General features: G+C 39.7%; 1 protein-coding gene across 1 annotated transcript in view; it reads left to right on the top strand.

Moving 5' to 3' along the window:
• Positions 1-27,843, top strand: part of casz1 (castor zinc finger 1) — a 257,144-nt gene that overhangs the window by 62,904 nt on the left and 166,397 nt on the right. Inside the window, exon 3 of the mRNA XM_071371977.1 lies at positions 3,266-3,369. The gene's annotated coding sequence lies outside the window, so the exon portion shown is untranslated. The remainder of the gene's footprint in view (positions 1-3,265; positions 3,370-27,843) is intronic.

Genomic DNA, 27,843 nt, shown 5'->3' with positions numbered 1-27,843 from the left:
GGTTACTTCATGATTCCACATGTGTTATTTCATAGTTTTGATGTCTTCACTATTATTCTACAATGTAGAAAATAGTAGAAATAAAGAAAAACCTTGGAATGAGTAGGTGTGTCCAAACTTTTGACTGGTACTGTACTTTCAGGGTAAGAAACCATCTAACATTAAGTTGTAAAATACAGAACATTTCTTAAAGATACAGTATTGAAGAATATTTCAATTATTTCTCCTTTTTTAAAAGGTGCCTCAACCACAGGAGGTTGGTGGCACCTTTATTGGGGAGGACGGGCTCGTGGTAATGGCTGGAGCGGAATGACCCCATAGTGGAATGTGCCACTACACAAATTAGGTATTTTTAGGAGAACGATACCTCTTAGTTTTGTGATTCAGAAGTGGGTGGTTTCCACAGCCTGTAGCTTCTGTAATTCTCATTTTGCCATTGAACGAATGGTCATTAAACACTGAGCGTTTTTTGTCCTTTTATATATCACTGTGTCTCAACCGAAAACAATGACAAGATACTGGAGAATTTACTAAATTATTTAAATATGTATTTTTTAGGGAATTTTAGCTTTTATTCAGACAGATTAGAAACATGATCCACCAAGCCGCACTTCTTAACAACCGCTTGCTTAACCCGGAAGCCAGCTGCACCAATGTGTCGGAGGAAACACTGTTCAACCGACGACCGAGGTCAACCTGCAGGCGCCCGGCCCGCCACAAGGAGTCACTAGAGCGTGATGAGCCAAGTAAAGCCCTCCTGGCTAAACCCTCCCCTAACCCGGACAACGCTGGGCCAATTGTGCGCCGCCCAATCGGACTCCCGGTCACGGCATGTTGTGACCCAGCCTGGGATCGAACCCCAGTATCGAGCCTGGGATCGAAAGCCCCTTCAAGTGAAGGTCAAGCAAATCCTAGAGAAAGCAGACTGTATTGCAATCATCTCTGATGGGTGGTCGAATGTTCATGGGCAAGGAATAATTGACTACATCATCTCCACCCCTAAAACCAGTATTCTACAAGAGCACAGACACAAGGAACAACACACACACCGGTCTCTACATTGCAGATGAGCTGAAGGCAGTCATCAATGACCTTGGACCACAGAAGGTATTTGCACTGGTGACAGACAATAGTGCGAACTTGAAGGCTGCTTGGTCTAAAGTGGAGAGGTCCTACCCTCACATCACACCCCTTGGCTGTGCTGCTCATGCATTGAATCTTCTCCTCAAGGACATCATGGCACTGAAAACAATGGATAGACTCTACAAGAGTGCCAAGGAAATGGTTAGGTATGTGAAGGGTCATCAAGTTATAGCAGCAATCTACCTCACTAAGCAAAGTGAGAAGAATATGAGCACCACATTGAAGCTGCCCAGCAACACCCGTTGGGGTGGTGTTGTCATCATGTTTGACAGTTTCCTGGAGGGGAAGGAGTCTCTCCAAGAAATGGCCATATCACAGTCTGCTGATATGGAGAGCCCCATATCAGCAGACTGTAATGTCTTTTTGGAGAGAGTGGTAAGCAGCCTGAAACTCCTGAAACCTATAGCAGTAGCCATTGCACGGATTGAGGGAGACAAATCCATCCTGTCTGATGTTCAGACTCTGCTTGCAGATGTAAGAGAAGAAATCTGTACTGCCCTGCCCACTTCACTGTTGCTCTAAGCAGAGGAAACTGCAGTTCTGAAATACATCAAAAAGCGTGAAGACTTCTGCCTGAAGCCCATACACGCCGCAGTGTACATGTTGGACCCCAAGTATGTTGGCAAGAGCATCCTGTCTGGTGCAGAGATCAACAAGGCCTATGGTGTCATCACTACCGTGTCTCACCACCTTAGCTTGGATCAGGGCAAGGTTCTTGGCAATCTGGCAAAGTACACTTCCAAGCAAGGGCTTTGGGATGGAGATGCAATATGGCAGTCGTGCCAACATATCTCATCAGCCATCTGGTGGAAGGGACTTTGTGGATTTGAAGCCCTTTCCCTTGTTGCCTACATCATCCTCCAAATCCCACCAACATCAGCCGCCTCAGAGCGCAACTGGTCCTTGTTTGGGAACACACACACCAAAGCACGCAACAGGCTGACCAATACAAGGTTTGAAAAATTGGTAGCCATCCAGACAAATTTGAGACTTTTTGAGCCTGACAACGAGCCATCCTCAACAAGGTTGGAAAGAGACAGTGAAGATGAGGCCTCAGAGTCTGATGTTCAAGAGGTGGACATTGAGGAGGTCCAGGGAGCAGACATGGAAGCCTGAGAGGAAGACAACCAAAGCTTTAGTTTCTAGACTATCATTTTATGTTGAAAATGTTTTTGGGAGATGCGATGGATTATTGGGGATCATTCAGTATTCATTTTCTTTTGTTGTTCAGTGAAATCATCCCATGTGAGAGTCTACTCATTTAAATAAAGTTCAATTAGTAACTAAATAGTTTTTTTTTCTATTGGAAGGATTTAATCCTGTGCAATTATTTCTATTTATGATAAGTTAAAAGGTTTATGTTTCTGTCTCCATATGATATGGTAAATATATCCAATGCAAAAACATCTACATTTAAATGGTATTAATATTCATTTTCATATATTTCCATTAATTCCCATATATTCCCGTTAATTTCCACGGAAAGTTTCCACCTCTGAAATATCCCCAAAATGTGCAACCCTAGTTGCAACCCCCCTTTTGCCCTCAGATCAGTCTTAATTCGTCGGGGCATGGACTCTACAAGGTGTCGAAAGCGTTCCACAAGGATGCTGGCCCATGTTGACTCCAATGCTTCCCAAAGTTGTCAAGTTGGCTCGATGTCCTTTGGGTGGTGGACCATTCTTGATACACACAGGAATATGTTAAGCATGAATAATCCAGCACCATTGCAGTTCTTGACACAAACCGGCGTACCTGGCACATATTACTATACCCGGTTTAAAGGCATAAATATTTAGCTTATTCACCCTCTGAGAGGCACACATACACAATCTGTGTCTCAGTTGTCTCAAGGCTTAAAAATACTTATTTAACCTGTCTCCTCCCCTTCATCTTCCCTGATTTGTGGATTTAACAAGTGACATCAATAAGGGATTATAGCTTTCACCAGGATTCACCTGGTCAGTCTATGCCATGGAAAGAGCAGGTGTCCTTAATGTTTTGTACACTCAGTGTATGTGCATATTAGGCACCTCTAGTATACGAAATGAATTGTACCGTAATGTGTAAAGAAGTCGCAAATAACTCAGTTGATATACAACTCTCTCTTGTATCCCTATAGGATCCAGCTGCCAAATGATTGCCCATCGAGCAGCCATGAGCAGAGTCCAGACTGTAGCTCAACGGTAGGCTGGAGTTCAGACAGAGGTGCTGCCCAACTGACATGTGAGTCTTATTTCTCCTCTACAGTAATTTAACATTTTTGCATGCTACACTGCCTTCAGAAAGTTTTCACACCATTTTGTTGTGTTACAGCCTGAATTTAAAATGGATTAAATGTAGATGTTTTGTCACTGGCCTACACACAATACCTCATAATGTCAAAGTGAAATTATGTTTTTAGAAATGTTTACAAATTAATAACAAATTCAAATCTGAAATGTCTTGAGTCAATAAGTATTCAACCCCTTTGTTATGGCAAGCCTAAATACATTCAGGAGTAAAAATGTGTTTAACAAGTCACATAATATGTTGCATGGACTCTCTCTGTGTGCAATAATAGTGTTTAACATGATTTTTGAATGACTACCTCATCTCTGTACTCCACACATGCAATTATCTGTAAGGTCCCTCAGTCCTGTGCCTCGCAAAGAAGGGCGCTTATTGGTAGATGGGTAAAAATAAAAAAGCAGACATTGAATATACCTTTGAGCATGGTGAAGTTATTAATTACACTTTGGATAGTGTATCATTACACCCAGTCACTACAAAAATACAGTTCCTAACTCAGTTGCCGGAGAGAAAGGAAACCGCTCAGGGATTTCATCATGAGGTCAATGGTTACTTTAAAACAGTTACAGAGTTTAATGACTGTGATAGGAGAAAACTAAGAATGGATCAACAACATTGTAGTTACTTCACAATACTAATGTAATTGACAGAGTGAAAAGAAGTAAGCCTGTATAGAATACAGGGCAAAACATTTGACAAATCAATTACATTTTTGTCCTGAATACAAAGTGATATGTTTGGGGCAAATCTAATACAACCAATTACTGAGTACCACTCTCCATATTTTCAAGCATAGTGGTGGCTGCATCATGTTATGGGTTTGCTTGTAATAAAAAATAAACATAATGGAGCTAAGCACAGGCAAAATCCTAGAAGAAAACCTGGTTTTGTCTGCTTTTCACCAGACACTGGGAGATGAATTCACCTTTCAGCAGGACAATAACCTAAAACATAAGACCAAATCTACACTGGAGTTGTTTACCCAGAGATACTCACAGCTGTAATTGCTGCCAAAGGTGATTCTAACATGTATTGACTCAGGGGGTTGAATACTTATCTAACTAAGATATATTATTGTTTTATTTTACAAATGTTAGAATATTTCATCCACTTTGACATTACAGAGGATTTTGTGGATCGTTATAAAAATCTATTTTAATCCCACTTTGTAACATACTTTCTGAAGGCACTGTATATGGGATTGTCATTGAATGTTATCTACAGTGCTGCTCTCAAGAGAGTCTTGCCCTCACTGGTGTCAAGGTAAGTCAACACTGCATGTTAGATTTTGCAACCATACTATAGTCATTTGAATCCACTTCAATATAGCATACAGTGTTACACATCTTTAAAGAATATAATTTTAGGTAAGTAACATGTATTAAGTGCTATGCACAGATGGAGTATCATTAAAGTGTCTGAATTGACCTGGCTATGTCTACTTAAACATGGGCCTGCTTTGTGATATTGCAAGCTATGGAGACTAATCATTGAGTAAGATACTTAAAGGAATAATCCACTCAAAAACTATCTTTTGGTATTTTTTTCATTAGTCCACTGTGATACAGTTCCATAGATGTTTTGCATATCAGCAATCAAGTTTTCAAGATATAGGACTTTCAAATAGCAAATTGTAATTTGTCACTTATCATGATGGTGCGTTTTGGCAAGTTACAATTTGCTTTTTGAAGTCCTATATCGTGAAAACTTGATTGCTGACATGCAAAACATTGTATCAATGTATCAACAATGAACTAATGAAAAAAATACCAAAATATAGATTTTGAGTGGATTATTCATTTAAGTGGGTTGGGAAATGCAACATTTCAATGAATAGACACTTTTTTTATGAGTGATTTGGATCGAGTATGTTTTTATTGCCTCTTTTTTATGCAACACATTAAAGCTCTTGTATAGTACAATATCGGTGTCTGTGCTCGGTGTTGAAGTTGCACCTCTGCTTCTTGAAACAACTTAATTGTCTCAAACATGTACGCAAGTAGCACACACGAGTCATGATACCCCAAGGCCTAGATTAATTAAGCTATGAAAGCCCATGAGCAGGGAGCATTCAGCAGGTGCCTGTTTGCCTTGGTATGGGACTTGCTTTTGGCAGTGGTGCAGTGGCTCATTATAAATCCATAATTAAGTTACAATTTTATTTGCTTTTTTAACATATAGTCATCAGGGATTGACATGGTTTAAACTCAGATTTTGTTAAGTGCACTCTTGGCTATATTGCTACGGTATGCCCTATTCTACTTCAATCATTTGACTCTTTATTGGCTTCGTGAATGAGAAGTCATGAAGGATAATATGGTCGTGCCTTTGTTGGTTTTGACACTTTTCCTACAGGTGTTAAGATTCAAATTTGCCATCGAGTCATTTCTGGTGAAGCTTACATTCTCCTGATTCACTCGTAATCCTAAACAAGCTGATTTGCCCACCCCCTCTTCACCTCGGCACAAAACAAACACAATGGCACCCTACTGGGTGCAGGGATGGTCTCCTGAACCCCTACTGTTCAACTCATCCTGTTTTGTGGTCTGTTAGCTGTACTAAGTGAATAGGGAAAGGCAGGTCTCTGTGGGTAATGTCTGTCTTTCGAGTCACCTGCCAGGAGAGAGGGAGGGTGAGAAGCCCAGCGGGGGGGGGGCTTCTAGGTGGGATGAGCTGGGCTGTGGGAGAGAATCCCCTGCACACTGAGTGTTCAGCCCCAAATGAGAGGCTCCACCAAACGGGTAACTTATGCCAAGAGCTTGTTCAGGCTAACCATGTAGCCTGTGGAGGGGGGATTGGGCAGGAAATTGAGGTTAATAAGCGTGCTGTATATTAAGCAGTGGTGGGGCGTCCCCAGTCTCTGAGTGCTCAGGTCCAGCACCTCTCTTAGAGACATTGCCAGCGAACTGCAGTTACGTACACCCCAGAATACTTCAGCAGTTATGCAGTGACATTATTTATTATGTAGCACAGCATGCATGCTCAAAAGAGGATTTGTTAGAAAAATGCATAAAGATAAACATTAGAGAACTACCGATAATCGGTCATGCCGATATTTATGGCCGGTATTAGCCTTTCTTAGTCCATAGGCTATCAGCCCTTGAGTATCGGTGCAGTCGATTTCCCTTTCATAGCGCGAGTGCACTTGTAAAACCCTGCAAACCGGTGCCACTCATTGCTAGTTAGCCTGTCATTGAGGATCCTCTGGGCTGCTTGCTAGCTACCCACTAATGCTGCATATACATTTAGCACACTTTAATAATGCCACACGAAATGTAGGAACTTTGTAAGTGATAATTAATTTACTGTTAGGCAAAACAATGTCCAAACTGGGGTCCAGCACTTTACAAAGCAATGTAGGTTCAATATTTGTGATAGTAATGCCAAATATGCTAATTTCAAAGCTGATTGTCACAAAACATTTTGTTAATTCACTGAGTAAGCTAAATGACTTGTCTTTCCCTTGCTGAGCCGAACTGCTGCCCGAGCCGAACTGCCTGGCTAGCTACATGAGACACAATCGGCCTTGTAGTATTTTAATTTTGTAGACATCTGCCAGAAGTAAATTCATCCACAAACACGAATATAATATCTTTCATATGACCACGTTTTCATGAATTTTATGATATAGTTGTCAAGCCAATTGAAATGACCAGGGACATGAACACGGAAGTACAGTATGACGTAGGAACGCGTCACTTGCACACGGTATAGGCTACTTCTATGAAAATGTTGTAGATCAGTAGACCTAACATGGTCCCAAATGAAAGGGAAACAGTTTTGATGTCTTCACTATTATTCTAAAATGTAGAAAATAGTAAAAATAAAGAAAAATCCTTGGAATGAGAAGGTGTGTCCAAACTTTTGACTGGTACTGTATATCCATATTGTAACAAATACACAGGGAGAAAAAGGTGTAGATTCACGCGCAGAGTGCGGTAGGTGTTTATTTCGCCTTCGCAGAAGGCAGGAATTGTGGTCGCAGGCAATGGTCATACACAGGTAGGCAAACAGGCAGGTGAATCAAAACTAGGACTGAAGGCTATAACTGGTTCTCACAAACGAGCTAGGAAAAGGCTTAGTAGAGTCAAAACGAACAATACCTGACAAAGGCATAAACAGAATGAACTGAACTAAATAAGGAGCTGATGAGACCAGGTGAGTAACTAACACAGGTGAAATCAATGAACGAAAATGAAAGACAGCGCTACATTCAAGAACACAAAGAAACAGGGCTACGTTCAAGAACACAACGAAACAGAACACAAGGTTGACTAAGAAAATAAATACAGAACCTTACACATATCTTAATATCTGTTATTTGTATTCATTGCCATATTTTTTATTTATTTTAGTGAGGTATTTACTCGCCATCTACCTGCAATGTATGAAAAGTAATGATCCCAACACCGAGCCTTGTGGAAAAAAACACATTAACTTAGAGGCTTATTTTTCCTATTTCACATTGCTTGCAAATGAGTAAGATTAAACCTCAGAGACAGATTGGCCAGGAAGACCAAGGAAATCTGTTCAGGTGAACGGAGTGGTCAGCAATCTCAACAGTTTTCATACAGTAGATGTTCATTGTATATTACAACGCGCACTCTAGTTTGTGTAGTGCATAACAAGCCGTACCATTGAAACTCACGGCTTTCTCTTATTCTTTCCCCCACTGTGCTTGGCCCTAGGGAGAGGCGCGTTCAACGTGTTGTAATAAGGGTAGCTGATATAATGAAGGTCATTGTAATCAGAGCTAATGTGCCAAGGAGTCAAGACACTGTAGCTTTATTTGCCAGCTAGGCCCAGCATTTTGTGCCCATGGGGATCAGGCTGATAGTGTTATCTTTGCTAACCTGACTCTAATACAGGCCTTGCTCCGCTGTTTGTGTCAGCATCGCAGCTGAACTTTTCCCAGTGATACGTTCTGTATGAGGATGGGGCAAGGATTGGGCTCCAGTCAGCTCCATTCTGGTTAAATCCCATCCCTAGGTGTTTGGCTACTCTTAATTCAGATATTTAGAGAGCCTAGTTCTCTCTCTCGCTCTGATTCCTTGGGAGGACAGCAGGGCCTTACATAGTCTTCCGTTGGATGTATTTGACATAAAAACAACAACATTGCATTGACGTCTGGTCTTGAAGACTTACGATGACCTCTAAATCTAATCCTCTCCTTCAGGATATGCAAATGACTCCAGTTCAAACTTGATTTGTTTTTGGTAGTCTGGGACACTGAGTGGTTTATTTTCAACTTTTACTCTGCAGTGTAAATATGTGAATAAGAATGCCTTCTTAAACCTAGACACTCTTCATATATATATAGTATATTTTGCTTCAGCCTTCATTTTATTTTCTAATATTTTTTTTTTAGCTCGTTTGAAATGACAGAAATAATGAGAAATACTGTATGCAGAGCCATGTGATTTAGCGAAACCAAGACTTGAACTTTGTCATAATGTGATATCTGAATGCGCCCACAGTGGGCCTCTGGGAATGATTGATGGTAGTTGTATTTGTATTCAAATATAGGCATTTATGTGGTTGTGATGAGAGTACAGTACTATATTTCTACCATTTCCATGATTACAGAGGAGAATGTAGCTACTGGCAGGGATAGCCTATTCCTTTCCTAATGTCCCATCTTTTAATAATTTATTTTCCAAAAGTAGTTTTAAAAATGGACTTTAACTGCAATGACATTTTATTTGATATGTAAATTAACTTGCAATAGATTGCTTATTTGTCAAGCAATATTTGATAAGTTCAAGGAAATAAATATAGAAGGAATAGTGACTTAGGCCCCTTTACCAAATGTACGTTTCTAAAGGAAGCTACAGATCATTGTAGATTTTCTTGTTTTCACCATTTAGAGTTACACATCACATTTATCAAGAGTTTCCAAACTCCAATGTTTGACTCAGTATTCTTTTATACACCCCAAAGTCTGTAAAATGTGAAACAAAACTCATACCAGTGGGCTACCCCCAATGGAAACTGAAGGTTGGCTCACAGCTCTTTCACTTTTCATAATTGCCTTTTTAACTTAACAGTGCATGCCGCCTTCTGTGACAAACATCAAAGGCCCTTCCTTATTCATTCGAGCACCTCCAGAAAAAAGAGCTGCCCATATCTAACCCCGTGCTACTCCCCTGGCCCTATCATTCAAACTTCCACCCCGGCTCTTTGTGGCTTCCAGAGGACCACAGTGAAATGATCTCTTTTGTTGCGCATCATTAGTTCCATCTGTTGTGCGAGCAGGCCTGTCTGTTCCGGAGCACGGCAACGTGATGGTCGCCAGGGGCGATCGGAGACGCCACTGTCCCTGCGGCTCGTGGCACGACCTCCGCTACCGCGGCTGCCTCCTCCACTGCCCCCCAACGCCTCCCCCTCTCTCCTCCATGACACTTTTACTCTCTGTCCTCTGTGTTTAATTATTTATTTATGCATCTGGGGAAGAACGTAATCACATACACTTTGTATTTCTCGATTGTGCATTGTATTGTTGGACGATGACTGTAAAGGACAGAAGTTAGCAAGGAAAGTGTTTTTGTTTCTCATGTGCTGTTATTTAAAAGTGTAATATACAGTATACTGTAATGACAAATACTCTTACTGGAGACACCAGATAAACAGATATACAGTGGTTTCTCCACTAAAAGTTTTGCGATTATGCTGCAGGATTTAGAGGTAATTTGTGGTTTAGTACGGTACCCTGCGTCACCACTTAATTGCTCCAGACCAGCGCAAGGGGGAGTTAGAGCATGGATTATGCTTTGGGGTCCTACTGTGTCTCTAACTGACAATGAATGGGTGACATAAACCTAAGTAGAAACTGACAATTGTGCACGATTTCAGTATTACTTACTAAAACTGTTGTTATTTTTTATTTGTAGGATTATTTTGCTCTTACTGTGGTAGTGTAGCCCACTCCCGACCAGTCACGTTGTACAGTGCCTGAGTGGCACAACGGTCTAAGACACTGCATAGCAGTACAGGCTGTGTTGCTACAGATGCTGGTTCAATACCCGTACGGTACCGGCCTCGACTGGGAGACCCATGAGATTACTGTAGGTTTTTGGTTTCTCTCCCTCTAAAAACAGAAATACATATAACAAATTGGCTTTATTTACAAATTAGTAACGATGTCTCACCCCATGTTCAAGAATGGCCTTTTTCTCACTCATTTTACGTTATTTGAAAATTAAATAATCTCCAAAATCTTGTTATTTTTTAAACAAATCGATTATTATTATTATTAATTTAGAATTATATAAAAGCCCCTTGGATATTCGCACAGATATATTATTAACCCTGTTATTAGCAGGACAGTATATATTGGTCATATTGGTCATGGCTCCCGAGTGGCGCACAATGGGACTGCCTTGCGGTTCTGCAGCTGTTTCCACTGAAAGCGCGCAAGGTTCAAGGCACGAGGGCAGGTGGCACGGGATGGGCCGCAGAGCCACGCAAAAGACGGACCTAGCCCATGGGGACGGGAGGAGGAGGAAGGGGGAGGAGGGGTGGACCCCCACCCTGCCACACTGGATAGCACAGAGACATACTTTAATAAGGGGCATTGCACGAATAATGACGCTGACTAGGGACATGTTCCCGCTGTTCTTAGTGCCAGTTTGCACGTTCAAACTAAAACAATGTAACTAATAATGGCATCGTTATGCTTTCGTTAATAAAATAATGATAAAAATACTATATACTAAAATACTATTTCAAAATAAAATAATTAGAATAGCCCATTATGGGCTATTAGCAGGACAATATACCTTTACCAACACCTCTCTGTATTTTGATACTTTTCTTTTTTTCTTTTTTCTTCTTTTTTTTATTCGAGAGCCCTCCCACAATCCCCCCCCAAGAATAAAATAAAAAATAAAAAATACAATTAATTCCATTCCCCACCCCAAGAACCCTCCAATGCACAAACAACCAAGAGAATTAACTAAAGAGAAAAAAGAAAAAGCCAGAAGAAAACAGCAAACAACAATGCAAAAATAAATAAAAATACTTTTTTAATAAAATTAAAACAAAGGACATCAAGGACAACTAAAATCATAACAGCAATGCCAACTGTATATGTTTGTGTGCATGTCTGGTAGAGGTCGACCGATTAATCGGAATGGCCGATTAATTAGGGCCGATGTCAAGTTTTCATAACAATCGGAAATCGGTAATTTTGGACGCCGATTTTTTTTTTTTACACCTTTATTTAACTAGGCAAGTCAGTTAAGAACCCTTTACTTAACACCCATCCCGGATCCGGGAGCATCCTCATCAGTAAAAGCTGACTAGCATAGCCTAGCATAGCGCCACAAGTAAATAATAGCATATAAATATCATGAAATCACAAGTCCAATACAGCAAATGAAAGATAAACATCTTGTGAATCCAGCCATCATTTCCGATTTTTAAAATGTTTTACAGCGAAAACACAATATGTATTTCTATTAGCTAACCACAATAGCCAAAGACTCAACCGCATATTTTCACCATGTTTCTACCGCATAGGTAGCTATCACAAAACCGACCAAATATAGATATAATTAGTCACTAACCAAGAAACAACTTCATCAGATGACAGTCTTATAACATGTTATACAATAAATGTATGTTTTGTTCGAAAATGTGCATATTTGAGGTATAAATCATAGTTTTACATTGCAGCTACCATCAAAAATATCACCAAAGCAGCCAGAATAATTACAGAGAGCAACGTGAAATACCTAAATACTCATCATAAAACATTTATGAAAAATACATGGTGTACAGCAAATGAAAGATAAACATCTTGTGAATCCAGCCAATATTTCCGATTTTTTAAGTGTTTTACAGCGAAAACACAATATAGCATTATATTAGCTTACCACAATAGCCAAACACACAACCGCATTTATTCACCGCATAGATAGCATTCGCAAAAACCAGCAAAAGATATTTAATTAATCACTAACCTTGACCAACTTCATCAGATGACAGTCTTATAACATCAGGTTATACAATACACTTATGTTTTGTTCGAAAATGTGCATATTTAGAGCTGCAAACCGTGGTTATACATTGTGAATATGTAGCATCGATTCACCAGAATGTCCGGAGCTATTTTGGACACTCACCTAATCTGACCAAAGAACTCATCATAAACTTTACATAAAAATACTTGTTGTATGGCAAATGAAAGATACACTGGTTCTTAATGCAACCGCCATGTTAGATTTTTTAAAATAACTTTACCATAACAAACAGCTTGCGTTATTGCGAGACAGCGCCCGCCAAAACGGCAGAGAATAGGAATAACATTTTCCACAGAAATACGAAATAACATCATAAATTGTTCTTACTTTTGTTGAGCTTCCATCAGAATCTTGTACAAGGAGTCCTAGGTCGAGAATAAATCGTTGTTTGGTTTTAGAATGTCCTTTTCTCCTGTCGAATTCGTGCCACAATGCTAGCCAATGTTGATGACGTTCCCAGTTTCTCTCGACGCAAAGAACAGAAAACTCCAAAAGTCCAAATAAACGTTGAATAAACTGATAGAACTCGGTTGAAAAAACCTGCTTTACGATGTTATTATCACATGCATCAAATAAAATCAGAGACGGAGATATTAGCCGTGTATACCGAACGCTTATCATAAGACAATATGGAGGTGCTTCCCGCGCCTTGGTAGACAAAGGAAATTCTGGACACGTCATTCCAAGAGCTCTTGTTCGACCTCAGATCAAGCTAGACACCCCATTCCACCTTCCACTGCCTGTTGACATCTAGTGGAAGGCGTATGAAGTGCATGCATATCGATAAATATTAGGCAATTGAATAGGCAGGCCCTGAAACAGAGCCTCGTTTTCAGATTTTTCACTTCCTGTCTGGAAGTTTGCTGCAAAATTAGTTCTGTTTTACTCACAGATATAATTCAAACAGTTTTATAAACTTGAGTGTTTTCTATCCAATAGTAATAATAATATGCATATTGTACGATCTAGAATAGAGTACGAGGCAGTTTAATTTGGGCACGATTTTTTCCAAAGTGAAAACAGCGCCCCCCTATTGACAAGAAGTTTAAGAACACATTCTTATTTTCAATGATGGCCTAGGAACGGTGGGTTAACTGCCTTGTTCAGTGGCAGAACGACAGATTTTTACCTTGTCAGCTCAGGGATTCAATCTTGCAACCTTACGGTTAACTAGTCCAACGCTCTAACCACCTGCCTCACGAGGAGCCCGCCTGTTACGCGAATGCAGTAAGAAGCCAAGGTAAGTTGCTAGCTAGCATTTAACTTATCTTATAAAAATAATCAATCAATCAATCATAATCACCAGTTATAACTACACATGGTTGATGATATCACTAGTTTATCTAGCGTGTCCTGCGTTGCATATAATCGATGCAGTGCGCATTCGCGAAAAAGGACTGTCGTTGCTCCAACGTGTACCTAACCATAAACATCAATGCCTTTCTTAAAATCAATACACAGAAGTATATATTTTTAAACCTGCATATTTAGCTAAAAGAAATCCAGGTTAGCAGGCAATATTAACCAGGTGAAATTGTGTCACTTCTCTTGCGTTCATTGCACGCAGAGTCAGGGTATATGCAACAGTTTGGGCCGCCTGGCTCATTGCGTACTAATTTGCCCGAATTTCACATAATTATGACATAACATTGAAGGTTGTGCAATGCAACAGGAATATTTAGACTGATGGATGCCACCCGTTAGATAAAATACGGAACGGTTCCGTATTTCACTGAAAGAATAAATGTTTTGTTTTCGAGATGATAGTTTCCGGATTCGACCATATTAATGACCTAAGGCTCGTATTTCTGTGTGTTATTATGTTATAATTAAGTATATGATTTGATAGAGCAGTCTGACTGAGTGATGGTGGCCACCAGCAGGCTCGTAAGCATTCATTCAAACAGCACTTTCGTGCGTTTATGAATTCAAGCCTATCAACTCCCGAGATTAGGCTGGTGTAACCGATGTGAAATGGCTAGCTAGTTAGCGGGGTGCACGCTAATAGCGTTTCAAACATCACTCGCTCTGAGACTTGGAGTAGTTGTTCCCCTTGCTCTGCATGGGTAACGCTGCTTGGAGGGTGGCTGTTGTCGATGTGTTCCTGGTTCGAGCCCAGGTAGGAGCGAGGAGAGGGATGGAAGCTATACTGTTACACTGGCAATACTAAAGTGCCTATAAGAACATCCAATAGTCAAAGGTATATGAAATACAAATCGTATAGAGAGAAATAGTCCTATCATTCCTATAATAACTACAACCTAAAACTTCTTACCAGGGAATATTGAAGACTCATGTAAAAAGGAACCACCAGCTTTCATATGTTCTCATGTTCTGAGCAAGGAACTTAAACATTAGCTTTCTTACATGGCACATATTGCACTTTTACTTTCTTCCCCAACACTTTGTTTTTAGATTATTTAAACCAAATTGAACATGTTTCATTATTTATTTGAGGCTAAATTGATTTTATTGATGTATTATATTAAGTTAAAATAAGTGTTCATTCAGTATTGTTGTAATTGTCATTATTACAAATAAATAATCGTCCGATTAATCGGTATCGGCTTTTTTTGGTCCTCCAATAATCGGTATCAGCGTTGAAAAATCATAATTGGTCGACCTCTAATGTCTGGCACTATTACATGTACAGTTGAAGTCGGAAGTTTACATACACTTAGGTTCGAATCATTAAATCTCGTTTTTCAACCACTCCACAAATTTCTTGTTAAAAGACTATAGTTTTGGCCAAACGGTTAGGACATCTATTTTGTGCATGACTCAAGTAATTTTTCCAACAATTGTTTACAGAGAGATTATTTAACTTATAATTCACTGTATCACAATTCCAGTGGGTCAGAAGTTTACATACACTAAATTGACTGTGACTTTAAACAGCTTGTAAAATTCCAGAAAATGATGTCATGGCTTTAGTCCCTTCTGATAGGCTAATTGACATAATTTGAGTCAATTGGAGGTGTACCTGTGGATGTATTTCAAGGCCTACCTTCAAACTCAGTGCCTCTTTGCTTGACATCATGGGAAAATCAAAATAAATCAGTCAAGACCTCAGAAAAACAATTGTAGACCTCCACAAGTCTGGTTCATCCTTGGGAGCAATTTCCAAACGCCTGAAGGTACCATGTTCATCTGTACAAACAATAGTATGCAAGTATAAACACCATGGGACCACGCAGCCGTCATACCGCTCAGGAAGGAGATGCGTTCTGTCTCCTAGAAATGAACGTACTTTGGTGCGAAAAGTGAAAATCAATCCCAGAACAACAGCAAAGGACCTTGTGAAGATGCTGGAGGAAACAGGTACAAAGTATCTATATCCACAGTAAAACGAGTACTATATCGACATAACCTGAAAGGCCGCTCAGCAAGGAAGAAGCCACTGCTCCAAAACCACCATAAAAATGCCAGACTGCGGTTTGCAACTGCACATGGGGACAAAGATTGTACTTTTTGGAGAAATGTCCTCTGGTCTGATGAAACAAAAATAGAACTGTTTGGCCATAATGACCATCTTTATGTTTGGAGGAAAAAGGGGGAGGCTTGCAAGCCGAATAACAACATCCCAACCGTGAAGCACGGGGGTGGCAGCATCATGTTGTGGGGATGCTTTGCTGCAGGAGGGACTGGTGCCCTTCACAAATAGATGGCATCATGAGGGAGGAAAATGATGTGGATATATTGAAGCAACATCGCAAGACATCAGTCAGGAAGTTAAAGCTTGGTCGCAAATGGGTCTTCCAAATGGACAATGACCCCAAGCATACTTCCAAAGTTGTGGCAAAATGGCTTAAGGACAACAAAGTCAAGATATTGGAGTGGCCATCACAAAAATTGTGGGCAGAACTGAAAAGGCGTGTGCGAGCAAGGAGGCCTACAAACCTGACTCAGTTACACCAGCTCTGTCAGGAGGAATGGGCCAAATTCACCCAACTTATTATGGGAAGCTTGTGGAAGGCTACCCGAAACGTTTGACCAAAGTTAAACAATTTATAGACAATGCTACCATATACTAATTGAGTGTATGTAAACTTCTGAGTCAATGGGAATGTGATAAAATAAATAAAAGTTGAAATAAATCTTCTCTACACTATTATTCTGACATTTCACATTCTTAATATAAAGTGGTGATCCTAACTGACCTAAGACAGGGAATTTTTACTTGGATTAAATGTCAGGAATTGTTAAAAACTGAGTTTAAATGTATTTGACTAAGGTGTATGTAAACTTCCGACTTCAACTGTATGTGTGTGTTCTTGTATGTGTTTATATGAATGAGAGTGTGTGTATATGCATGTGTACAAACAGCTGCACGGCATCAGCCTCAGGCAAACTCGCATTCGTTGTTAAAACAGTGCGCCTTAGTGTCATTCACATGTACTTTTTTATTCTGGTTTATTTTAACTTTAACAAAAATCTTTGACAGTCATTCTATCTCCCGCAGAGCAACTCCACTCCCACTTGTCTCCAATTCCACATCCCAACCCTCAGCTTCCCTCAGCCCATCCCATCTATCTCTGCTGGCCACCCTCTTCGGGTTTCTACACAACACATATCTTTCAACTATGCTGTGATGTTTAACGTACACTTTCAATCTATCTAATCGAATAGAATCCACAGATTGCGAGTTGAAGATAAATACTTTTTCTAAGAGTATTAGTAATTGACTGACCCGGTCTCTCCAGATCTCCTAACAGTACTATTTCTAGGGTCAATTCTAGATCAGTGCTATGCGTTTTCAGCCATTCCTGAACCCGAGACCAGAAACAGGCTACCTGAGGGCAATACCAAAATAAATGGTCTATTGATTCTGTATCCTCACAACAAAATATGCAGAGCTTTGATAATTTTATGCCCCAAATATTCAACATTTTGTTGGTGGCAAGAATTCTATATAATAATTTTAGCTGAAAAGCATGAAGTCTAGAATCTTGCGTTGTTTTATGTATCAACTCATACATCCTGTACCATGGAATCGGTACATCAAAAATCTCTTCCTAACTATTTAGCAATCTGTATGGCACAGTTGTCAACATTCTGGTCCTCAAATGAAACTGGTATACTTTCCTATTTATGCTATTTCTATTTCTCCGCCAGTTTTGATCCTTTATATTGGTCAGATAGACCAGTTCCCTACCTCCTCCCGTTGCCACTTGCCTCCTCCATTTTTGGGGTATTGCTGTAATCAATTGGTTGTACTCTTGGATTGAGCAGACCGTCCCCTACAATTCTGATAACTCCATGAAGGACATAACTCTACCATTCCAATTTACAATATCATTTAAGAACAAAATACCCTTTTCAAACATCTTTCCCATAAATGTTCTATATTTTCAGGGGGATGAAATTGAAATTGTAGCCAGCTCTGCAATGCTTGTTTGAAAAAGAGAGATACTTTGAAAAAAGTATAATTTTCAATTAATCGAAAATGAGACATGGCCATCTGTACAAAGGCAAAAAGGCAATTTTTAAGCAATGGATGAGCTTTTCTTAGTAATCTACTTGAGAACCATTTAGGGTTCAAGTAAAACTTTTGAATAAGTGAAGCTTTTAGAGAGAGGTTTATTGCTTTTATATTTAATAATCTCAACCCACCAAATTCATATTCATTATATAGAGAGGCACACTTTATTTTGTCTGCTTTAGCGTCCCAGATAAAGCGAAGTATTTTTTGCTCATATGATTTGAAAAAACTAATCATCAGGAGTAGGCAGCGCCATAAGTAAGTGAATAAACTGAGATATGACTAAGGAGTTTATCAGGGCAATTTTTCCATAAATAGACAGGTATTTACATCTCCATGGTTGCAGGATCTTGTCTATTTTTACATGTTTTCTATTGAAATTCATTGTGGAGAGCTTATTTATATATTTTGTATTATGAATACCAACTATGTCTACTTCACCATCAGCACATTTTATAGATAAACTGCAGGGTAATGTAAAAGTTGCATTTATTAAAGAGCCAATACGTAATATTGTACACATCATAATTAGGTTTTAGTCCAGAGAGTATAGAACAGTTATCTAGATCTTCAATGGGACATTGCAGGGATCTAGCTTGCGGACTTAATGTAAAACTTGAGTCATCGGCATACATGGACACCTTTGTTTTTAAGCCTTGGATTTCTAATCCTCTAATGTTGTTTTTGGATCTGATTTTAATAGCTAGCATTTCGATGGCCATAACGAATAAATATGGTGATAGCAGACACCCTTGTTTAACTCCTTGACAATTCAAAACTTTCTGAGAAGTAGCCGTTATTTACTATTTTATACCTGGGGTTACTATACATTATATTTACTCATTTTATAAGAGATTTACCGAAATTGAAAAAATCCAGGCATTTATAAATAAAATCCAGTCTTACTTTATCAAATGCCTTTTCAAAATCCGCTATAAATACCAGGCCTGGGCCCTCCCGGGTGGCGCAGTGGTCTAGGGCACTGCATCGCAGCGCTAGCTGCGCCACCAGAGACTCTGGGTCCGCACCCAGGCTCTGTCGCAGCTGGCCGCGACCGGGAGGTCCGTGGGGCGATGCACAATTGGCCTAGAGTCGTCCGGGTTAGGGAGGGTTTGGCCGGTAGGGATATCCTTGTCTCATCGCGCACCAGCGACTCCTGTGGCGGGCCGGGCGCAGTGCACGCTAATCAAGGGAGCCAGGTGCACGGTGTTTCCTCCGACACATTGGTGCGGCTGGCTTCCGGGTTGGAGGCGCGCTGTGTTAAGAAGCAGTGCGGCTTGGTTGGGTTGCGTTTCGGAGGACACATGGCTTTCGACCTTCGTCTCTCCCGAGCCCGTACGGGAGTTGTAGCGATGAGACAAGATAGTAATTACTAACAATTGGATACCACAAAATTGGGGAGAACAGGGGGTAATAAAAAAATTAAACATACCAGGCCTGGCTTCTTAGATGTTTCATGGTGTTCTATTTTCTTCTAGTAGTTGTCGTATATTATCTCCAATGTATCGTGCATGTAAAAAACCTGTCCGATCAGGATGAACAATACCTGGTAAAACCATTTTAATTCTGAGTGATATGCATTTCGCTAGTGTTTTTGCATCACAACATTGAAGTGTAAATGCCCTCCAGTTTTTTAGATAGACTGGGTCTTTATATTTGCCATCTGGGTCTTGTTTTAATAATAGAGAAATCAGACCTTCCATCTGAGTACCTGGCAGACTACCATTTCTATAGGAGTAGTTAAAACAATCTAACAATGGAGCTTTTAGTGTATAAAAAAAGGCTTGATATACCTCTACCAGTATGCCATCAAGCCCTGGAGATTTTCCAGACTGAAAGGATTTAATAGCCTCAAAAAGTTATTAATCTGTAATTTGGCCTAGTGACTGATCTTTCTGTACATATGTTAATTTGTTTTTATTTGTATTATTTGGAAAGATTTCCTTACCTTAATCTTCATTCAGTGGGAGAGGATGAGACGGAAAAGAGAACATCTGCCTAAAATAATTAGCTTCCTCTTATAAAATTGAATTTGGAGAATCATAGATGACTCCTTCTTCAGTAACGAGTTTCTGCAAATTATTTTTGTTAGCATTCCTGTATTGAAGATTGAGGAAGAATGTTGTGTGCATTTTTCTCCATATTCCATCCAGTTTGCTTTATTTTTGTAATAGATTACATTAGATTGATCATAAATAAGTTCCACAATTTATTTAGTTTTTTCCTCTAACTTATTTTGTATCTCTGTAGTATTGTTTTTATTGCTATCTACCTGTACTGTTAGTTCATGGATTTCCCTTGTTAGTCTTGTCTCTTTAGCCAGGAACAGCTTTTTTATTATTGATGACTATTGAATTGAATGACCTCTGAAGGTACATTTAAAGGTATCCCAAACAATAAGGACATTTGCTGAACCTATATTATACTGGAAAATTATAAATAATTTTGTCTTAGTTAAAAATAAGTTGTCCTCCAGTAAACTTGGATTCAATTTCCAATATCCCCGTCCACATGGAAAATCTAAAAGAGTTATATGAATGCCAATTATATCATGATCTAATCGCATTCTGTCTCCTATTAAAACTTTTTTAACCTTTGATGCAAGAGAGAAAGAGACAAGAATGTAGTCAAGATGACTAGCTTGATTTAGTCGCCTCCATGTATATCTCACTAGGTCGGGTTTTTTTAGTCTCCAAATATCCACTATTTCTAATGTGTCCATAATATTTGTGATTTCCTTAAGGGCTCGGTGATGATAGTTTGTAGAGTGATGACCTTTACAGTCCATTGAGGTACTTAACACTGTGTTATAGTCTCCTACCATAATGATTTGATCATTTGTTGCCTATAAGTTTAATAAATTGGTATAAATGTTTTTGAAGAAGTATGGATCATCCTGATTTGGACCATATAGATTTTCGTCCACTTTCATATTAAAAAAGATCCACCTTCCTTGCGAATCATTCCTGACTATTTGCACATTCAGATCGAAATGTTTGTTAATTAATATCATCACACGTTTTGAGTTCCTTTGTCCATGACAGAAAATTATTTCACCACCCCATTCATTTTCCCACACAACTTCATCTAAGGATGTAGAGTGAGTTTGCTGTAAACAGCATATGTTATGTTCCTTTTCTTTTAGCCATGTAAAGACTGATTTTCTTTTTTTATAATCTGCTAAACTGTTACAATTATAACTGGCTATACTTATTTCAACCCTTACCATAACTAGATACTATTCTCAGTCTAAATTGACCATAATTAGTGCTTGTAAAGTTACTGCCATCAGAGGTATTATAAATTAGAGCTTTCAAATGTCTGATATTTAGAATTCAAGAAATAGGTTCTAGCAATATTTGTTTGATTCCCTTGCCTGTTTGCCTGTGAGCCAATGCCACAGATGTTAGAAAATTGAGACAAGATATTATGTGTGTAGTAAATCTGAGTAGGTTGATGTGTATGATATTGGATGTGATTTGGTGAGAGTGTGTACGATGTCTGTATAAGAGTAAGACTATAATGTGTGATGTCCAAATAAATAATAACTCTGCCAGTTTGCATGGTTGAGTGTCTATGTGTGTAACATGTAGTGCGAATAGCCTTAATATTCATGATGATAATTGTAATCCTTATTGTATCACTGTCATAGTTGCATCAAAATTACCTTCATTGAAAAACACATCCCAGCAATTGACGTTTCACATGATCATGAACGAGACCTTGCATTACTCTGGAGACGGCTTCACCACAGTACAAATGTCTTCCGTACAATATGTTATTATTCCCCAATGCCCCCATTCTGATATCTTCCCCGTGCATGTTGTAAACATATATAAACTTGTAGACAAATACATAAAAAAGATAGACAAACAATAAACATATTAAATTATAAAACAGTTCTCGACAATAGAGAGAGAGGGAGAGAAGAGAAGAGAAAAGCGAGAAAGAGAGAAGAGAGCGAGATCAGGTGTGTGTGTGTGTGTATGTATAAGTTCGTATGTTTAAGCGAGCATGTAATTGAATAGGTGTGTGTTCATATCCACTTCATAGTGTTAAGATATTTTTTACAGTTGCCATACTTTCTTTTTTTCGTAACCTGAAGTCCCTGTAGAATTTAGTACAGGTGTTATGGAGCTGTCTCGGAATAGCTGTCCATCTATAAAGAGTTTGTCCACAATGAGAAAGGCACGCTTACCCTTCTCCCTTTGTGCCTTTGTACCGGATACAGTCTCTTACGACATTCGTTTATCTCCTTTGGTAATTGGTCATTGAGACCAAATTTGGTCCCCTTAACTTCTCTGGGATATGTGGGACGGTAGCGTCCCGCTTGGCCAAAAGCCATAAAAAATGTAGCGCGCCAAATTCAAATATATTACTATAAAAATCAGTCTTTCATGAAATCACACATGAAAGACACCAAATTAAAGCTACACATGTTGTGTCAGCCAACATGTCTGATTTCAAAAAGGATTTACGGCGAAAGCACACCAAACGATTATGTTAGCTCAGTACATAGCCACAGAAAAACACAGCCATTTTCCCAGCAAAAGATAGTAGTCACAAAAAGCAGAAATAGAGATAAAATGAATCACTAACCTTTGATGATCTTCATCAGATGACACTCATAGGACATCATGTTACACAATACATTTATGTTTTGTTCGATAATGTGCATATTTGTATCCACAAATCTCGGTTTACATTGGAGCCATGTTCAGAAATGCCTCCAAAATATCTCGGATGAAAACCTCAAAGAGTTATATAACAGGTCGAATAAACTGGTCAAACTAAGTAGAGAATCAATATTCAGGATGTTGTTATCATATATATCCAATAACGTTCCAACCGGAGCATTCCTTCATGTCTGTAGAAGTTATGGAACGCAAGGCGATATCGTGAGGAAAGCGCATGACCAGGAACTGGCAATCTGCCAGACCACTGACTCATTCCCCTCCCATCCGGCCCCACAACACAGCATAAGCTTCATTCCACGTTCTACAGACTGTCGACATCTAGTGGAAGGCGTAGGAAGTGCAAATAGATCCATATCTTACAGGGAATTGAATCGGCGATGAGTTGAACATTGACCAGTCTCAGAATTCTCACTTCCTGTTTGGATTTTTTCTCAGGTTTTTGCCTGCCATATGAGTTCTGTTATACTCACAGATATCATTCAAACAGTTTTAGAAACTTCAGAGTGTTTTATATCCTATAGTAATAATAATATGCATATATTAGCATCTGGGACACGCAATTCATCCAAAAGTGAAAATGCTGCCCCCTATCATAAAGAAGTTATGCTCCCTTCCCCTGCTTTTGATCAGCTCCTTTTGTTGGTAGTGTTCAAATTTTGCGATGAGTGGTCGGGGACCCGTGGTCTTGTCACTCCGAGCTCCAAGTCTGTGTACTCTGTGGAATGCCACCTTGTTTACAGTCTCTATAGGAAGTTTCAAGGCGGATTGCATGAATTCTCTGATTGCGCCCTCTGGATTATTTGATGCGTCCTCAGGAATCCCAGAAAAAATATATATTTTCACGCATGCTATGGCTTTGTATGTCTAGTAGCGACTCCTTCATCAACCTGTTTTCCCCGAGTAGACAATCCATGTTGGAATTGTGGATTTTTACTTGGCTGTGAGTGCCTTGTTTTCTCCTTGGAGCGTGAGAATTTCACTCAGGCTAAACTCCAAACTTCCCCTCAGCCCTGCTACCTCCTCACACAACTTTTCCAGTGTTGCATGGATTCTAGCCAGAGCACTAGCCTCTACTTCAACGGTAAGTAAATCGTCCGTGTCTGTAGATGAATCTGTTTTTTCTTTTTTTTTTGGGGGGGGGGGGGGGGGGGCTAAAGTTATTTTGTGAGGTAGTCAGATCTTTCCATGTTGTTCCTCCACAGCGTAAAACTGTTGGTACTCATCGATTTCCCTCAGGATCTCCTTAGTATACAGGTTGGCTCTTTACTGCAAACCAGTTGTTTCACGAAAAGATAACAATGAGTCTTTCCCATGACGACGACAGGTGTCTGTAGTACAGCCAGCTAGCACTTGCGGAATCCAGCCGTAAAGGCTAACCACGTTGTGGAATCCTTAGCAACAAAATTTTAGTTCTGATTTGTGGATGGGTCTCCCCAGTGGAACGTTGCTACAGATACCCGTGCCGGCCGCCACCAAGAGACCCATGAGGCAGCTTTTGGTTTTAATTTAGAATCCTCCACTCCTCTATATGTAATTATTGCCGGAGAGTCACGTCATATTTCTTGTTATACTATAGGCCTACCGTAGGCGACATGAGTCTCACTAGTGTTGAGTAATGTGCTGTTAAAAGTGGTGTAGGTCTTATTTATATAAAGAGCATATTGAAGTTAGAAGCAATAGGATTTGAAGCAATAGTCTACAACTATTTTAGCACCGTTTCACGCTGCTCTGAGACAAGCATGTGGACTGGTCTTGATAAATCAATGAGTTTTTATTTTGACTGAATCTCCGTTTGGGTATTGGTTAGACTACAATTAGGGTGTATAAATGTTATGCTCTTAGTGTAACCTTTATTTTACTAGGCAAGTCAGTTAAGAACAAATTCTTATTTACAAGGACAGCCTACACCTTACTTCCCGTCGGAGAATTGAACCCTGCTCTCTGCATGCCCGCACGACGCGGGATTCTTTAGGTAAATAGCCAAGTACTGTAGCCTACTCCCGACTGTCACGTTGTACAGCGCCATATTTTCCATTTCATCCTAACGGAAACCCAGAGGGTTTTTCATTTTTCTTGGAATAGAAACATATATATTTTTTAAATGTATTAAGCAACATTTCTTAAAATCAGTCCCATATACTATGTTCTTACAAAAAAGGTTTTAAATTCTCTAGTACAGCCACTATTGAAGGCTATCAAGTGATTCTCAAAGATTCCCTCTGGTGGTCAAACTAGCACTAACTAGCATTAATGGTACCAGTGATTGGCACTTAAATAACGTGCCATGGAATTCTGCGGCACCACGCAAGCTGTGCTGCAGTACGCTGGAACTTTTAAAGGACGAACCACAGTACAGTGCATTTCCAAGACCCCTTCCCTTTTCCACATTTTGTTACGTTACAGCCTTATTCTAAAATGGAAAAAAAAATGTCTAAAAACCTGTTTTTGCTTTGTCATTGTGGGGTATTGTGTTTAGATTGATAAGGGAAAACTATTTTATCAATTTTAGAACAAGGCTGTAACAAAATGTGGAAAAGGTCAAGGGGTCTGAATACTTTCCGAATGCACTTTACATACAGCAGATAGTTGTGTTCTTAGAGTGCAGTATGCAATAAGGTTGCTTGGATTATGCTAAATGAAGGCATGGTCAACAATTCTGAGGTTTACACATTTCATATTTTTTCCTTCATATTCTTATGTTACCTAAGACCATCATAAACACAACCAAATTATTATTTTGACATTTATTTATTAGACCGTTAGAATGTTTAACATCCAAAAGACGCGGCATTGGCTCAACGTGGGGTAGTTGGCAGCCCAGCATTTCTAGTGTTAATTAGTGCTATGGAACAATGTTTCCACTTTCGGTTCACTTAGGCCTTCAAATGGTCAGTTTTCCAACTTCCATTTTCTTGCAGCAGGGATTCTACACTGCACCAAACAGATGTAGCATTTTCTCTACAACAAGCAAATATTTTATTCATGATTTACATGAATGATAAATCTTCAGAATGTCTAAGTGCTGATGGGCATACACAATTTAACATCTGTCTTCCTCAGAATAATTAATAGCATAGCAGAACATTTTTTCATCTCACTTTTACTCGATCTAAATACATCTAAAAAACAATGCAAGTGTGCATACTACATTGAGTAATGGGGAAACAAATGTCACACTATTTCCTTTGTAGTGCACTACTCTTGACTAGAGCCTTATGGTCCCTATTCTAAAAGTATTGGAATATTTAGGGAATAGGGTGGCATTTGGCATGCACTTGCTATGTTCATGTTCATGTTCAGTTCATTTAAGATGGAGACTCAAAGATCGAAAGAAATTCTTCAACGGATACCTGCTCCCCAGACCTCCCCAGATCACATGTAAATGGAATCTCATTTTATAATGGTCATATTATTGCTAATTTTCGAATGGTGATAAGGCACTGGCCTTATCACCCTAGTGGGCGGGTGAATGTACAGGACAAGGACATCTGTGTGCATGTAAATGCGGGGATCACCAGATCATTTTCATTCAAGATGGAGGTCATATCTATTGAAATGACCTAACCTTGCAATGTAACACCTGGGTGTAAAAGTGGACTCGTCCTATCTAGTGCGGGAGAGTGTAATGTACCTCTAATGTCTAAAGTGCGGAAATAAAATACGATTTATAGGGGGGTAAGGAGCCTTTGTGTAGACTGGTGGATCCTGTAACTCTATAGTGTGAAATACTGTAGCTGTGTTGGTATCACCCGATGTGACACTCTATTGCCAGAGTACTGTATTTGTTGGAGCCATTATGAAATAAAGGCCCAGAAAAAGGCCACTATTCAGTTTGAATTGATTCCCTGAAAACTCCAGAAGTGAATATGCTTTCATTTTGATGGTATTACTATGGACAAAATGTGTTGTCAGTTTCACCTGTCAGTTTGGTCCATTACGATGATTTTATTTTTCAGAGTGTATTTTCTGTGATAAAATGGACATTTGAAAGCTTATTAAGTCTGAGTGACACCTAGAGCTGTGAGCCAACAGGAAAGTAAGTAGTCTGGATCTGGTTTCAGTTCATTTTTGCTCAATTTCCCTGCCCTGATCAAATACTGAACTTTCCAGTAGGGTCCTAATGGGAGTGTCAAGTTCACCGGGTCTTCCTCGTGGCTCCATTACCTGCTAAGGATGGCCGTTAAAAAATGTACATTGTTTAACAGAGTTTAAACAGTGTGTATCCCTGTCTGTAGGTAGCACCCAATAGGCTACTGATGGCATTTCAAAGGAATTTTCTCTCTGAATATGAACTCTAGGAATGGATAGAGGGTCAGCAATTACTAATACATTGATCTTAGGACTTAAGGAAATAAGTTAATTTGAATACGGCAACATTCATCTGCAGGCTATACGAAGCCATACAGGCAAATCTGTCTCCTGTTTTCCTCCTCTGTCCCCAACTTTCACGATTTGAGTTGCTCTTTTCAAAAATGCCTTTAATGCTGCTTCACTCTAAGCAGAGTAAACATGACCACTGATGTCTCCGGTTCAGGAGCCTTCAAACGGCCCTTTCAATAAAACAAGCTCAGCTGTGAGACCCAACAGGATCTCCCATGCAGGGCAGCCCCCCTGAAAACCCTCTCTCCTGCTACAAAGCCATGTGCTTTTGGTTCCCCCAGGGGAGGCGGCATTATCTTGTGGGCTTTATTTCAATTTGTTGGGAAGGTCTTGCCTTTTTTCATATACTGTAATAATGTACTGTATTTGGCATTTAGGGGTACTATGAAACTGTAATTTCTTCCCTCAAACACTCCCCACTGTCTGTCTTATGCGGAGCCTGGATGGAGGTTCACTTGAGCCAGTTTCCCGGGTTAAGTAAATAAAGGCAGGTGTTTGGTATGGCACACGCGGTGCTGGGTGGGCCACACCTGCTTGCCCCATCTGCCTCTGGGATAAGCATGGGACGACCGGCGCTGAGACGCCTGGGAGGCCTGTTGCGGATGCCAGCTCTTCTGGCACTTTGTGACTGACACTAATCTGAAGGGTGAGAGAAAGAGAGAGCGGGGTGTGCAGGGGAGAGAGGGGAATAATAATAACACAAGCATCATGTGACTGAACTTGTCTTTTCCATTTTTTTCCCATCTTATTCTTCACTGAGTTTTTTTGTGATGAAAATAAATGGTATTTAACTATTACTGGCTTCCTATGACACGTTCCTCTTCCT

Source organism: Salvelinus alpinus, chromosome 28, assembly GCF_045679555.1.
Source record: "Salvelinus alpinus chromosome 28, SLU_Salpinus.1, whole genome shotgun sequence".
NCBI lineage: Eukaryota > Metazoa > Chordata > Actinopteri > Salmoniformes > Salmonidae > Salvelinus > Salvelinus alpinus.
Note: the sequence above shows the minus strand (reverse complement) of the source record. Positions and strands in the feature narration are given on the sequence as shown.